Below are 17,284 nucleotides of genomic sequence, written 5' to 3'. Positions count from 1 at the left end.
TTACAAACGCTCTTTCTGGTGTCCTTTTAATCACCTCTGATCAGTCACATCTTTAAAAATTAATTGTGATAAAATTATAAATGCTCTGCCCAAGCAGAACTTCAAGATGCAGTTCTGTTCCTGACTGCTGATGACAAAACGTCTATGTCAAGGAAGCAGTTGACTGCCTTAGCCAAAAAAGCGAGTGAGGCTGCGTAGGCAGATTTGTTTGGGTTTTTTTCAACTTACCACAAATAGTAGACTCCCAGATGCTTTTTTGAATAAGCAACTGGCTCTTTTTTGTTAGAATACATCAGAAAATAAAAGCTTTTAAATTAAAAACAATATGTTCAGGTCTTCCCGAGCTGCTTCAGCTGCCTCGCTAATATAAGAGCATTTCTTAGGTGCATTTTTAACTGTAATCTCAGAACACACATTTGATTCTTCTGATATGTTAATTTATAATTAGGCAAAATATGATAATTTTTACATGAAAGTATGTGGTACTCTCTGGCTTTCAGTATCTATATTCTTGTAGCAATATCTTATGGCTAAATTGGGCAAAGCAAATACAAAGCATGGTAGTTCTTTGCAACAGTTAATGTTTCACTCTTTTTTTTGTCTTTTTACCTAATTGAACAACATGGGGAACCTCTGCTTTAAAGCAGCCTCTCAGTTCTGAGACATGTATTTTTACAGGAATCCACTCAGACTCCTGGAGGTATTTTGCTGTTGCTTGTGCCAAAGTACATACAGGTCCTAAGATTAAAGGGAAAAATGTGCATTTGTTATGAGTACACATAACCTCTGAAATAGTTTAAGCTGTGACAACATACCTTCTTCAGTAAAGCTAAAGTGCAGCGAAGAGGCTAAGGAAACAACCCGAGAGTTTATTCAGACCTTTAAATATAAAACAAAATGAAAGAATATTCAAGTTACTTTTCTCCCCAAATTCCTTCTTTGCCAAAATGTGACTGCCTAAGTGCCTTGGACCCTCCTAAGACATAAATGGAATTGGAAATTTTGGAGTAATTTTCTCCCCAAGTTTAACTAGATTTCAGCTCCACTGAGTCAGTGGAGAAAGAGAAGAAGGGGGCACTCTTGCTGATTTACATCTAAGGAGTGTCTGGCTTTCACTGAAGACAACAGCCAATGGTTCTTCCTGGGGAATGTGTTAATTACATTATCAATTTATTTAATTCTAGTTAAGATACAAGGGCTCTGATCAAAAGTTGCTTTCAGGATGATCTTTGATGTATTGCTAAGGAAATACTTTCCTGTCTGCTCATTCAGGAGTCACTTTGGCGGTCACACTGACACCACCCAAGACTTTGTTGAGACAGAACCCCCTTCTCATCTGGTGGCTCCAGTGAACCCTGCTTGACATACCCAACACTTACACAGTGAAACAAGGTGTCCTCACTGACTTCACCTCAGGTTTCCCTTAGCAGAATCTCAGCTGCCTGTATCCCTAAAATAATTTAATTATTGTGCAACAACAGAATAATAGCTGGGAGCCCCTGACAGGGGAGCCTGACCAAAAGACTTTGCAGTCTAAGCCATGAAAGTCTGAAGTCGTAAGTTCTTGCCGTGTCTCTGAGTGTTGGTCCCCTGGCAGCAGGTCCCCGTGCCATTTGTTAAGCAAAGGCTCAGCAGTTCAGGGCTTCTTGCCTCAGGCTTCTGTCACCCAGAACTCAACCTGCAGCTCCACTGCAGCTGCACCCAGAGCTACCTGCCCTGAATATATTCCTAGACAATATTGCACTGTAGCCAAGGGTGAAAGGTGTCCAGTGTATGTTTGTATTTTGTGTGACAGAGTAATACAGAATAAATTTATTGTTTTGATTTCCACAGGAGCAATGTCTGGAGGCTTCAACTTTCAGGTGACAGATGGTTTGAACTTTGCACCCTGACAGATTTTTAGCATCACAGCTCAGATGCTGGTCATTAGTCTTGAAGTGAACAAAGGGCTTGGAGTCTTTCCAGGTTTGTTTTTTGAGATGATCATGATTTTGTTCACTTGAAAATATTGCCTAATATAGAGTTATTTGTCAGATAATTAACTAACTAAACTGTGGAAAACTGTAGCTGGGAACATTTATGTGTGTTTTTACAGAAAATGTATGCTGCAAAAAGGGTATATTTTTTCTTTACAAAAAGCAGTATGCTGTCTGTTTTCTCAGCATACTGCTTTTTTGCTTTGTATTCTTTAACCTTTTGATATGTGCATGCTTGGAGTCATAGAAACTGTTAGTGAAATGTTCAACTACAATGTGATAATAACACTGTCTGCCTAAGCTCTGGAGATTTCCTATTCAGGTTTGTTTAAAATCTCTGTAGTCCATTCAGATATTTAGAGATGTCTTAGGTAGTTGTGATAACACCTTGCAAAAGCAATGGAGGAGTGAAGCTTGCGGGCATGAGAATCTGAATAGCACATGTAAGTTTTCCAGATTACTAGTTCACTTTTCTTTTGTTGAAAATGAGTTACAGACAGCAGCACAGACTCACTGAGGAATCAGAAGGAGTGAAAACCTTGATTCATATTTGTGCATTAGTAGATAGTTGGTTCAGCAGCTGAGTATTTTTTTAATGAAATCATACAATTGAAGGAGTTGATGTGCTAAGAGGTCTCACCAGAGCCATTTATTTCTTTGCACTGGCAAGAGTAATCCCTCATTGAGTTAGGAATCTAACATTTATTGCAGGATTAAAGGAGAAATAAAGATTAGTTTTCTCTCTGTAGTATCTTGAATCACACTTTGTGATGCCTTCTTTTTTCTATTTCTCTGAATGTGATCTGTAGAATCAGAGAGATACTAAGAATTGGCAAAGTTCTAGAGATTGTGATCTGTACCTTTTATTAATTAATTGGATAAGGAAGAGGAGCACTGTATCATCTTACACTTCCTGAATATAAGTTGCATGAACAAAGGTTTGCAGCAGAAGCCACTTAAACACAGGCAACAAAAATGAGATTGTAACAGCATGATCTTCTAATTCAGTCAATATAAATAGGATTCACATAAATCCACTTAGAAAGCTTATTAACCTGCAATTTTTGTGTGTAAGGTTGCCTTGGGCTACGGGATTTACTGGAATTCTATCTTAAGCCAATGATAATTGTAAGAAAAGTATGCCTATACTTGCATAGAAGGCAAAGTCTCTAGGCTGTCAATCAGTTCTTCCATTTACAAAATACAGTATTTCTTTCAGCACTGCAAACTGTATTAATCTAAGATTGCAGTTTTTTCCCTGAATTCTCACTTTGGGTTAGCAAAATTTCTTTTAGATGTTATAAAGTGTTGCTAGCTTTTTTACTTGTTCTCTTTATGGTATTTTTTAGAGACATTCTGGAGCTGTATGGCTTTCAGCTCTACTTTGCCTTCATGAAATGACTATTACAACAGTGAGGATGCCAAATGGTAACTATATATAAAAACAACAGCCAGTGTCCTGTTAAATTTTATAGCCCTACTAAAAAGAGATATTTTTGAGCCAGCTTGAGAAATCTTCTCTCTGGGGTAGTAAAAATTGAATTTATTGTGAAGAATTTACCATGAATTTGCCAGTCTTCATGACTGGGTGTAAACTATTCTCTAAAGCATATTGTTCTGCAATTGTATAAGAGCATGAACTGCTGTCTGTTTTTTTTTGTATAAGAGCATGAACTGCTGTTTATATAATTCATAGATTTTTTTTCTGTTTTAACAGAAGCTTGTTTTATTCAGCACACTTAGGAAATTGATTGCTAGATATATTAGCTTGTTCTACTGTATGCTAGCTATGTGCAATGGAAGGATTTGCTTCTTCAAGAGGGCAATTGCTCAAACAAGAAATGGGCTGAGTTTCTCTGAGGAGAGTAAGCCTGACTTGTAGTTAATTGGAAGCAGAGCTGTCAAATCAGTCTGTAGATGAGATGATTTATAACTGTTCAGCAGTGGTAGGGAGAATGCTCATGCCAAAGCCTTTTTCCTCTCCCTGTTGAGGTGTCAGACCAGAGAACTACTGTGAGTGCCAGAGAAGTTCTCAACTCTCAGGTGAGAAGTGGGCGAAGGAGCGGGTTATGTTTGTGGGAGAATGCTAATTTACAGAAGAGCATGATAGACTATGTTGTCTTTGTCTCTAGACTGTATTTCAGCTTGCGGTGTTCCGTGAGTGAGGTCAGATCTACTAGGAATCAAGGCGGTTTTTTGACAGATGCTCTTGCTCCCCATGGCCATGCTCTGTGATGGCAGTAGTGTGGTACCCGGGTATGGTCAAGAAAAATTGGAGCAATAACTTCCATCACTACAGTGTGGCCATGTTCTAGAGTTACTCTGTTAAGGCAATAAGGCCTTATTTGCATAACTAGCAGGTTATGCAAATAACTGCATTTGCAGCTTTATGTGATCTGATTAACTGTTGTGCTAAATTGTACATTCTTGACCACATCAGCTGTATGCACAAGGTCATTGTTCCCTCCCTTCCTGTCACAGAAAAAAAAGGAAAAGAAGGGAGATGTAGAGGAGGGAGACTTCTTGAATTAGATATTGTCTAGCAGAATTTTTCTCAACCTGAGAGACTCCTTCACTTTTCAAAACAGTATGGACTCAGAGACACATGGGCAGGTAAAAATGGAAAAACAGGAAGAGACAGAAGATCTTATAACAACTCTGTTTCAAAGCAGTTGTTGTTTGAACCAGAGCACAAGCAGATGTGAACAAGCAGATTCCTGGTATTAATAATGGCTTTCAAAGCATCCCTATTCTTCACTGTCCTTACTATGTTTTTCTCTTCTGAATATTTTGGCATGCGTATATATGTATGTGTGTGTGTGTGTGTTATTCTTGTATGAGATGGATTGATAATTCAGACTTCAAGTATATTTAATACCATATAGTCTTTGAAATTTTGCATTGAAACCTATAAAGCTTGTTGCTCAAGGAGAAGAGAAAATCTGAAAATGGAGGCAGAAGTGGGGATACAGGGGGAATAGGATGATGGGAATCTTGCTCCTCTAAAATTATCATTGAACTTAAATTTTAGTTTGCTGATTGTGTACCTTGAAACTTCATCAAAAGGAAGCCAGATAAATATTTTTTCTTTTAGGAAATTACTAGCTAGGAAATTACTGCCCCAGCTGTGTCAAAAATTGTATTGGTTTGACTAATGCCAGAAAGCTCTTTATAGTCTTTAAGACAGAAGGTAGTAACCTTAGTAAGGCTAGTGTCGTGCTATGTATTAAAATAATTTTGTTACCACTCAGTCTCCATCTATCTTAATAAATAATACGTTATTTCAGTTTGGGCTGTTATTTCTGTTACATTTCTGTCTTCCTAGTTTGTTTAATTCAGTACTTATATTTTAATTTTATTTAATGAAAATCCTATTTCATATTGATAAAGTGTACTTTTGTTAATGATTAATTTTGGTTTATGTGTTCACTTGAAACTTTGCTGTTTTGAGTCTTCTCTCAGGTGAATAACCTATGTCTTCTGTGGCAACTGGAAATACCAAAAACATTGGAGTTTGACTTCAGTTCTAGACATGTGATGTAGAAACAGAACTTCTTATACATGCTCTGTTCTATACTTCAGGTAGTTTCTGCAGAAGCCAGTATTTAGCAATTGCATGTGCTGAAGAGAACTGCATTTTTTTTTGTTTTTAAAACATGGGTACATCCTACTAATGAGCTTTTTAATTGAAAAAGCTGTCAAAGGATTGTAACTAGAAAAAGAGTAACCCTACTGATCTTATAAAATGTTATTAAAATGCTAAGTAGAATACTTAGGTGAGAGTGTGAGTTGTGGATACAAAACTTAAGACTTCTGGAAAAAATTCTGTTGTAAATCTTCTTCCTATACTTGACATTTTTTAGGTTCCAGGAAACCTATTTCACAACATGATATGAAAGCTGTAACCAATGATGTGACCAGTGCAGGAAACAGAGCTATAACTTTTGTGATTGTAACTTCCCCAAAACTTGGAAGGCTTATCAGAGTAGATTCTGATGATACCACTCAGGAAATCTTCAGTTTTACAGAGTCTGTGGTAAGCATTTACTTTATAACTAGTTGAGGGGTAGATTGTTACTTCAGAGGGCATCTCAGTTGCTCATTCTTCATGTGATCCATTTATATCTGTTAAGTAACCAGGCATATGTGACCCATCAGTGCAATCACCAAGATTTGCTATGTCATTAAATATCTGGCATCTAGTAATGAGCACAAGAGGAACCTTTGTTCCCTTCTGCTTGGATACTAGCAGGGTCTTGGCAATTCCCACTGTTTTGCTTGTAAGACTATTTGTCAAGAAGAGCTGTTCTGGTGCCATTAATGAGCAGTCAGAGATTGGAAGCTTTTAGTTTTTGGCAGAAGGAGCAGCCTTTTTCTCAATGAAAAGTCCAAGTATCAGATCCATTTCAGCTGTACAAAGTCCTCATGGCTGTCCCCAAGATGACTTTTATTGACTGGACTAGCTGTGGTACTAAGTGTGTGAAGTATCTTAACTGTGATACAGGCTCTCTTGCTGAATGACTAAAACGTGGCAGCTTATGTAACTTGATGGAAAAATTCTTCTGCAAAAGGAATGACTTGTCTGTGTACAGAATTTGAATATGACTATCTTCAGCATACATTAAGCTATTCTCAGAAAATTAGAGTGAGATAAAAGGGGGTCAATCTTCTGACTTTGCTAATGGGAAAACTTACATTTAAATGTTACATTTTAAATGTATCTATTTGATTGAGTATATGAAGGAATAAGAAACTATTGGCCAGAATTTGAAACTTGGGCAGTAAAACCTGGAAATGGGACAACATTTTTATTTGTTCTCATCAGGCTTTGAAACAACCTGACTAAGGATGGTTGTAGAATGGGTCTCCACCTGGAGTTTATCAATCAAGATGAACACAGAATGGTTCTCATAAAAAAAATGTTGTAATCCCATTATGTCATTGGTCTTGTTTGAAAAGTTGCTGAGTTTTGTTCTTACTTTATGAAAAGTGATGAACTGTATAATGACACTTGACCCTTCTGATCCCAAAATATATGATTTTTATGAGTATTAGATGAAACAATTGAGCAGGTTAGACAGAAGATATTTGAGCTAAAGTTTTGAAGTGTCACTCTTTTTGCCTATGGATATGACCATTATGTGTGTTTATCAAACAGTACCATGTGACTTATTCTCTGTAGCTTAGTTTTTAGTAATGTATAGCTAACTTTCCTTTTAACTTTGTAGACTGGGAAAGGTTTTGGGTGAAAGAATATGTATGCTTTTCTTGTCTGTTGGAGATATTTCTATTGGCCATTTTAATTTCAAACAAGTAGAGCTAAATGACTTCTTGCAGGTGGAATTCAAGTATCCAAAGAAGATTGCTATTTATTCTGGTAGAGGGTGAGATTTAAGAGGGAGAAAAGTGATCCTAAATAAACTTTCAGTCCAGTCTGTTGTAATCACAGGGACTTAAATATGAGTGAAGAAAATTGCAAACATTGTACATTTTCCATGTAACTGAGATTAAAGCATTTAGTTTCTGTTTAGCAATAAGCTTGTAAAACTGATTTGAATTGAAAAACATTTTGCATTGGTGTAGGTCTGTGGGTATTCATTGACTTAATTCTGTGTTGAGGAACTTGGAATTTCACTTTGGAAAAGTAGTTACTGCTTTTGCTGGGGTGGTGAACTCTTCTGTATGCACTGTGGTTTATTGCTTTGTTGCCAAAGGGGGAAAAAAAAACTAGCAAAAAGAAACAGAAATTACTATTGCATTCCAAGACATTTTTCTTAAACAGATCAGCTAATAGAAGAAAATTATTTGCACTTTAAACACTCTTGAGTAACAGAAGAGCTTTTCAGCATAATATTTGATTTTTGTTTTTCTCTGCAGTACTTTCTGTGATATCTTAGAAGTATTTTCATCTCACAGCCAGCTGCAACTTCATTATATAGGGTCATTGCAGAGGTAAACACAGAAATCCTCACTAATTCCATTCTGTTCTTAGCCCAGACATTAGAATGGATTTGCAGTCAAAAAACCCCAAAACAACCAACCAGTTAAGATGGATACTAAACACTGCTAAATTTAAAGGATGTGTATTGTGCCTGCATTTGTTACAAAAATTTACTGTCCTCAGCTAGAAGTCCTACAGAGGAAAGTTACCCTGAACTAACATATCCTTTTGCTATTATTTTTTTTGTCTGTCCTATAATAGCCATTAATAATTGAATTACTACAGGGAAAGCAGAAACCTGGAGATGTGAATAAAGGATTTTGTCACATCAGTCTAAACTTTTCACAGAAAAATTGGGATTTTTTTGAGGCTGCTGAGAAAACTGACTTTGAAAGCCCAGTTTGCCTAGTGATCTCAGTGGGGGCTGTTGCAGTAATTTTGGGATTCAGTCTCTCTATATTTACACCTCAGATTCAATACTTCTAAACTGCTTCATCTGTGATAACACCAGGGGGGTTTTGTTTTCCTGTTTCACATCTTTCAAGCATATATGATAGAAATGTGTACTAATGAGCCCCTTCAAGGTGTTTGCAGGGTGTGAGGAGTGTGTTAAAATAGTAAATTTCCAGCACCATGCCAGCAAGGGATGTCTCTGGCAGTTACAAACTAACATGTGCAGGTCTGGTCAGTGGTTGCCTGGGAACTTGCCAAGGATTTAATGGGTGTAAGTGTCATCTCTCCAGGCCAGTGAATGAATTATCAAGCAGACCAGATGCTGAATCTACTGGATAAGATTCAGTAAGTGGTCTAGTCTTGCTATTGTTAGGAATTCTATTGTAGTTCCAATGTATTACAGTATTGATCATAAAATTCAGGTGTAGTTCCAGCTGGTGAGAAATAATCTGAAAATACTACCTTTTCCTTTGGGGTCTAAAGAGATAAATGATTTTATCCTGTATGTGCATTTGTTTCTCTGGATATTTACTGCAGTATTTTGCAATACTTTGAAGCTTGATTTCTCATGGTGGGCTGATTAGATTCCTTGAGTGTGATGATCTGCAAGGTCAGTGCAGGCAGCAGAGGACAAACCAGATTCCTTTGTGTCTTTTAGGATTCTTTAGGAATCCCCATTTTGCTGTGATGTAGAAATTTTCCACTCCGTAGTTCCATCAACTTTTTGCTTGTAAGTGAGAGTAAATATCAGTGGTCATTACACTTCCTTCAGGTTTGCTTAGTCTCTTACCAAGTATCTTTTGCTATTTGAAGGAAATCAAAGTCCTTCTCCAGCCTTGAGCCTTTCATATGCCTTTTCAGGACAAATGATCCAGCCCTGCGAGTGTCCTTACAAAGAAAACCCTAGACACTAATACTTTGATTTATTAAAAATACAGTACATCTGAGCACGTAATCACCATTACTAGTTTGAGACAGTTTCCCAAAGTTATATATCTCTCTGCTCTTCATGTAAGGCTTTTACTAAGCATTCATGGCCAGTAACATTTCACTGACTTTCACATGTTTATCTGGCAACACAGAGTCCATCTTAAGAGAAAGAGAAATGCAGGATAATCTCAGTGTACATACAAGCCTGCATCGATGGGCTGAGGCCGATGGTGTGAGGTTCAACAAGGCCCCGTGCTGGGTCCTGCGTTGGGTCACAACAACCCTAGGCAGCTCCACAGGCTGGGACAGAGTGGCTGGAAAGGACCTGGGGGTGCTGGTGACAGCAGCTGAGCATGAGCCAGGGTGTGCCCAGGTGGCCAAGAAGGCCAATGGCATCCTGGCCTGGATCAGCAATGGTGTGGCCAGCAGGAGCAGGGCAGGGATTGTCCCCCTGTGCTGGGCACTGGTGAGGCCACACCTCCAGTGCTGTGTCCAGCTCTGGCCCCTCACTGCAAGAAAGACACTGAGGAGCTGGAGTGAGTCCAGAGAAGGGCAATGGAGGTGGGGAAGGGTCTGGAGCACAATTCCTGTGAGGAGCAGCTGAGGGAGCTGGGGGTGTTTATCCTGGAGAAAAGGAGGTTCAGGGGAGACCTTATCACTCTCTACAACTGCCTGAAAGGAGGCTGTACCCAGGTGAGTGTTGGCCTCTTTGCCCAAGTAACAAGTAGTAGGATGAAAGGACATGGCCTCAGTCTGTGCCAGGGGAGGTTTAAATGGAATAGTAGGACACCTTTCTTCATGTGGAATATAGCCGAGTATTAAAACAGACTGCCCAGAAAAAGTGTTTGAATCACCAACCTGGATATTTTAAAAGATGTGCAGATGTGGCACTTGGGACATCATTTAGTGGTGGATTTGGCAGCTCTGGGTTAACAGTTGGGCTTGATTTTACAGGTCTTTTGTAACCTAAACAGTTCTATGATTCTGCATACACTGTGTGTGGACTAAGGTACAAAGCCTTTTTGAACAATGTTCTCAAGATACTTTTTCTGTCTTTAACACGCCTCTTTTTATAATCACCTTGCTCTTACACATATGTCTTCTTTTTACCTAAACAGGTTGATGAAGGTGTGATCATGTATGAACACTTACATGCTGAGTCAGCTGACTGGAGTGCAGAAGATTTCTTTACATTTACTGTATCCTCTCCACCATCAGCTCTGGATATCCAGATGTTCCATGTTGTCATTTCATATGAAATTGACAGGCATGATCAGAATAGTTGACTTCTAGCTAATACAGGTAAAAATGCTTCACTGTTTTGGCTCAAAATTATTTTGGATCTGTCAGAGCTCCATTGAAGAATGGAGAAAAAACAAAAATATCTTGTCTTCGGTAAGCAGTGACCAGAGTATTTCTGACACAGGGAGTACTGTAGGGTAGTAGCTTGGAAAGCTGTGTTCACTGCACCCTTGGAAATGAGATAGCTACATATGTTTGATGCTTCCTGCTGCTGTAGAAGATATTTTGTTCTTTGTAATGGTAGGTGAAAAACACTATAAGAAGCTTTGAGATACTGGTAATTCTTTAATCTTAGTGTATTCATCAGTCAAAAATTTTGTCTCTTATATCTGATTGTATTTTAAAAATAGTGGTAATATGTTTTTAGCCATGACATGTGGAAATCAAGGATACCACAACAGAGAAAATTTTTTTGAGCATCATCAGTGTTTGATGTGTAGTTTCTGAAACAGTGCAACTATAAAATGTTCAGTTTTTAAGATTCTCTTTTCTTTTCTGCCAGGTGCCGTAGTCAAGGAAGGAGGTAGGGTATTAATCAACAAAACAAATGTAGATGCTTCAAACCTGTTGATTAAGCTACCTGATGTACAGCGCTCCGTGTACGAAGTCTGGTATAAGGTTCTGTCTTTACCCCAACATGGCATGATTGTTGTTGGAGAACAAAACGTTACCAAAGAAAAGCCTAACTTCTCCCAGTATGTACTGGTCAAATTTAGAATTATGTACATACATGATAATTCTGAATCTCTAAGTGACAGTTTCACTTTTGCTGTTTGGTTGAACCTAAAGAGCCGACCTGCTACAAAGCCCCATAGGGAAGTTTTAGAGGAGATGTTTAGTATCACTGTTTTCCCAGTGAATGACCAATCTCCAGAGCTGAAGACTAAAAGACTGCACTTGAAAGTCCTGCAGGGAGATGTGTCAATGCTGGGGGCAGAGAATCTGAAAGTTGAAGACTTAGATAATGCTCCAGCTGAGCTGAAATACACTATTGTTAGTAACCCTAATAATGGTTACTTAGCAATGAAAAGCAATCTCAATGTCTCTATAGAAGATTTCACACGAGCTGATGTTGACAGTGGTAAAGTCTGGTTTGTACAGGATGGAAGTTCATCTTCTGGGGTGTTTGATTTCAGTGTGACTGATGGTAAACATCGCCCTTTATACAAACTGTTGTTTGTATAAACAACAATCTTGAAGTCTTGAAGTCGTACCAATTGCTCTTGTCCTCGTCATCCTTACCAGTGTTGCGCTGCCACAGGGCCAGACATCTGTCACTATTACTGACGTTCAGCTTTCAGCCATCAAAATGGAAAAAGCACTAATATTATGTATGAAATAACTCAGCCACTCAAATATGGGCACCTCATGATTGGAAATGAGCAGGTTACTAAATTTGAGCAGGCAGATTTGTACTCGGGAAGGCTCTCTTACCACCTGACAAATCTTACTGCTTCCAGTGATGTTCTGGAGTTTATGCTTTTTACTGCTGAAGGCAATCTAACAGGGCAAGTGCTGAACATGACAGCGATGCCTTTAGTACAAATTGTATCTGACCTGCAGATTTCAAATCAAGCAGCTTATAAATTTGGAAGCAGTGACCTGGATGCTTCTGAGCTAGCCAATTTGACAAACAGTAATCCTAGATTTGAAGTGATAGTGGTCCCCTCTCATGGAAGGATTGTAAACAAAAGGTTTGTGAATGATGCAGTGTTTGAAGATACTCAGATGTTCACCCAGGCTGACATTGATAGTGGTGTTTTGCTTTTAGACATAAACACAAATATGACAGGCATTGATCTTTTGAATGACTCATTTACATTTATGCTCAGGGCAGATGCTGTGCAGCCTGCTATTGGCTATTTTCAGTATTCCATTGTGCCACACACTCCTCCACTTGTGCAGGGTTTTACAACAGAAGTGCTTTTTGTAACCAGTATGACCACTTTCAAGGCTCACTCTACCTCAAAGGATGAGGCACCAGTCTCTTCACAGAATGAAGAGGCTGCAGTAGGACCGCAGAAGACTGAACCAACTATGTGGCCAGGGCAGAATCACTGGAGAAATCTACATAAGGAAGATCCATTGCTAAATCAGGCCATGGGAACAAGTGTATCTGTGGAGTTGAAGATGACAAACCAGGTTTATGCCAGGACTCCCAGAGAACAGGCAGGTGAAAGCAACCCTTGGTACCGTATTATCCCCCTGGTCCTGGTGTCTGTTTTATTCATTGTTGCTGTTACCTCTGTGTGCATTTTGTCAATATGTCAGAAGAAAGAAAAGACAAAATCTTTAGTCAAAAGTCAAACAGATGCAATCCTCAGTAGTGCAGATCGATGTCTGGAACGGAGCTTGACTGTGCCCTCTGTCACAGTAACTCCTCTCCTGAAGGGGGCTGAGACAAGTACAGCCTCAACATTTGTAGCAGTAAAAAAAACAAGAGCAGCTGCTTCCTGCAGTGGTTCCTCCAACTACAGAAAGGTATCTGAAAAACAGCTTTTTAAATCTTGATCCTGAAATGATCCAATATTGTCATAAAACAAACCCAACTTTGAAGCACAATCAGTACTGGGTATAGTTACACCAGTTTTGGTCATGCTAATTGATGTAGCATGGAAAGTGAATATATATTGTTGACCTAAAATTTGTTCTTTATTACCCTCATTTATTATAGGTCAAATGATACACTCTGTGTTAGATGAAATCTGAATACCTGTGAAATAATAATAACAAAAGTCCTACTGATTACAGTGGCCATAATAGAAGATTTGCAGTTGGTGTGTCAGCAAAATTCTCACTTAATTCACTGGGGAATTTGGCCGTATGGATTTTGAGTGCACCCCATGTATGCTATATTTTTTATTTCCCATGAAAGGTAAAATAGAATGTTCTGTCATGGATTATATATTTTTAATGGAATTGTTTTTGGTTTTTGGGGTTTTTTAAACTGATTTTGCTATAAAGGTCTTTTATTCCTTCTGAATCACTACTTCTCTTTAAAGAACTAAAGATTGTTTCAATAAGTAACTTTTCCATGGTGCTAATTTCAATAATGTACTTTGACCTGAAGGCTGTTCAGAGGCCAATACTAAAGAAACAAAACTGGATATTTTGACAGGTGACTAAACTGGATATCCAGAATTCTATTCAGCAACAATAATACAGCAGTGAATAAGGATTCTGGTGGAATACTGTGAGATGTTGTATGCTCTTTTGGATTCTTTTTTCCTGATTTGATGCTGTACTCTAGCCTTTAGTGTCTGAAAGCTGCTAAAATCTATCCTTTACCTCTACTCCACATGGCAAAAGTTATTTGTCAGTCAGCCTGTCTGCTTAATTATCTTTAGGATTAGATTATGTCTGGATGTGCATAAAATTTCCTGCTCCTGAAAAAGGGGTAAATTCTGCTTTCATTGAAGCAAACACAACTTTCTCTGGAGTCTATGTGCTCAAGCAGATGGCAGTAGAATCAAGGCCTGTGCTGCATACTGTAATGGGTCCTGAAGCTACTGACAGAAGCAATCCTGCAAGGTAGTTTGTATCCTCTTCTGAAGTTTCACAGTTGACCCTTCATCTTCCAGAACACTGAACAAATATGCCTTATGCACTGCTTCCAAGTACTATGTACTCCAACTTTGCTCTGGGGATGAAGTGTGGAGTAATTTCTGTACAAAGGGAATATTTCACTATTTTTGGAAATTGAAGGTCAGTAGTGATGTGCAGTCTCCAGTTAAGGCCCAATTTTATTTCCATTGAGAACAAATAATATATTTCCTGTTGACTACAAAGAATGAACTGACTTCAAGGAAATGGTGCTGTGATTATAACCAGTCTCTTATTAACAGTGGACTTCTCATCTGTTTTTCGCCTTTAAATTGCTACAGCTTCTGTCCAGCCTCTTTGTAAAAACTCTGTTCTCAGCAGTCTCAGCTCTGCACCCACTCAATAAACACTGAAATACCATTTTTATTTAGGCCTAATTTTATTTAGGTACTGCCATTTTTGCTTTTATAGAATGGATTTGCTGACCTCAAGATCCTTGGTGCTATTCATCTCACACTACTTTGTTTTGGATGATTTTTTAAATTTTTGATGATTAAGTGTGTTTCTGTCATTTATAGATTGTAGTTACGGGAAATTTTCACCCACAAGGAGGGCCAGATGTAAACTGTGCTTACTGCTGTGTTCTGGGAGCTGATTACAGGAGCAGTGGGGGTAGTCCTCATCTTTACCACCTCTACTACCATGGGTAGACATGATTGTGGTGCATTTTTTAGAGGCCACTTGTAACAAGAGTAGTCCATGTCAGTGGGAAATACACAAGCCACGTCTTCAGATGGTCAACTTATTAGAGCACTAGAGACTGAAGATATGAACCCTTCATACACTCAGACTAAAATGTATTAGAACACCTCATCACACAATTTTTATGTTTGTCATTCCCTGATGCCAGTGCATGAGTTCAAAGGGCTCTGGGTGTTTGGGTGTCTCAGGTGGATCTCACTGCAGATCTGTGTGGTGGACCTTTTCTGCTTTCCCAGAGGAGGTCTCTGGGACTGTTCTGAGTGAGTCTCAGCCAGAGGTAGTGTTGCCAGCCACCACAGGGTGGTGCACCCTTTGTGGAGGTATAGCTGTATGTCTCTTGCCATTTCCTGGGACCCCTTCTAGCAACAGCAAGCAGGCACCAGCTTCCTCCAGATCCTAGCTGTCAGATACAGCCTGCCTCCAATGCCTTCTAGGCAGTAGCAGCAACCTGATCCCTTTACACGTTCTCCAGGCCACATTCCAACGAGGAGTAAAGAATTTTAATCTCAGCACTTTCCTGACACATGAAGGAGCCTGCTTCGCATTTTTCTAGTTCTGAGACCTTCCTGTCAAGAGCAAACGACACTGTCATGCTCCAAATCCTTCCAAGCAGTGCACCTACAGTTTGATACCAAAATAGTGCACTGCTGAAAACTCCTGGAGCCTGGTGACAAAATCCACACTGTCAGCTTGTGACAGGGTGAACAAATGTACAGAAATGAAATGTGTTCTTTATGAAATTTTGCTGAGTGTGTCAGTGTAATGACAGGTGTGCCTAAATTTGTGGTGTTTTGTGTGCGGTGAACATGGAGCATAGGGCTGATGTAGTGCTGGTGATGTAAAAATTGAGACCATGACATAATAGTCAAAAAACCTGCCATTCAGTTGCAACTCCACAATTGAATGCGCATTCTTGAGTTTGAGCATTTGCATGGTAGGAGAAAAAAACACTACATAAGAACATCAACAAAGGTGATAGAATTTGTGCTGGCTCTTTTAGCTTTAGCATAAGGGGCTGAAATCTTGTTCTATTTCCAAAATGGTTTTGGTTGACAACAGATGTACATTTCCAGTAGATAAATCAATATGGGGTTATAGCTTGTGCATTTTGCTCAATTTTTAAAGCATTGAGCGGGTTTTTTCAGTTTTGTTTCTGTTTTTATAGTTAAAATCAGCCTTAACACCTAATTAATCAGGGACGTGTGCCAGCATTCAGTTTTCTTCCTCAGTTTTGGCTGCTGTGAGACAGTTGTGCCAAAGTGCCTACCATATTTTTTTTTGATGAAAACTTTGTGTGAATGTAAGTTTATTGTTAATCAGTGATTACTTGGTTTAATGCAAAATGCAGAGGCAATATTGTAACTGATCACTACATAAGAATTTAGCTTTAAAATACCATCCTGAATCCCTAGTAAAAAAAACCCAAAATTAAAAACTCTGATTATGTTAAACTTACCCTGTGGACAGTGGAGGATAGTCTTTGGGAGAGGACGGTTTATCTTGTTCATACATAGATATTTAATATAAATAAGTCTGCTCTGGCTTAACTAGTCCAGGTTTGAGATGATAAAAACTAGCTGGGACTGGATTTCCCAAATTACATTTAGTCTATAAAATGAAAAAAAACCTATTCCATTTCGTGGTTATGGATTCTTTTGAGATTTTAGGAACACAAATATTTTAGGGTCAGAATCTGGCTTGAATATTTTGGTTGTTTCCCTTGGCCTTGAAATTGTGTGTTTTATTTAGTGAAGATGGGGTTTCTGAAGGATTCCCCATTTTACCAAATGGAGTTATAAACTGCAACATGAAAGTGCCTTGAAAACATATGTTAAATCAATAAACTTTTTGTTTCTAATCCATGCACTAAATGTTTTTGTGCTTTCTTTAAAGACCTGTGAAGTGCAGAGACAAAGAAAAATCCTATTGCCCATAACAGCATTCTTCTGAGTTTTCTAATGTTGTATTTTTTAAATTGCACGTGTGCTGGGGTGGATGCTGTGCTGTGCCCAGTGCTACTCAGTGTGTGTGGCTGGAAAAGGAGAGACTTCTCACTGTGCACCTAACCTGGTCATGTCTAGCACTTGCAGGAATGTAACATCAAAATAAATGCAGTGATTTGAACTTGCTGAAACAGGACTGCACTGGGTTTATTTCAGAAAGCTTTTCTGCTGTTTAACTGCATCTGATTTTAAAATATCAAGTTCTTAAATACACTAATGTTAATACATTAGTTCTGTTTCTTCTTTGATTTTCATTTTGATCGAAAGTACCCCTTCACTCCAGCCTCACACCAAATGCACTTTTCAACCTGATTGTTTTTCTCAATCAGAACTTAGCTGGCTTGCAGTTGTTTCTGTAAACTGAGGTAAGGAAC

At 38.6% G+C, this 17,284-nt stretch overlaps 1 pseudogene; it reads left to right on the top strand.

Annotated features, from left to right (window-relative positions):
- LOC137465520 (chondroitin sulfate proteoglycan 4-like) overlaps positions 1-13,240 on the top strand; it is a 29,500-nt pseudogene extending 16,260 nt beyond the window's left edge.
- The last annotated feature ends 4,044 nt before the right edge of the window (positions 13,241-17,284 follow it).

Source organism: Anomalospiza imberbis, chromosome Z (genome assembly GCF_031753505.1).
Source record: "Anomalospiza imberbis isolate Cuckoo-Finch-1a 21T00152 chromosome Z, ASM3175350v1, whole genome shotgun sequence".
Lineage (NCBI taxonomy): Eukaryota > Metazoa > Chordata > Aves > Passeriformes > Viduidae > Anomalospiza > Anomalospiza imberbis.
Note: the sequence above shows the minus strand (reverse complement) of the source record. Positions and strands in the feature narration are given on the sequence as shown.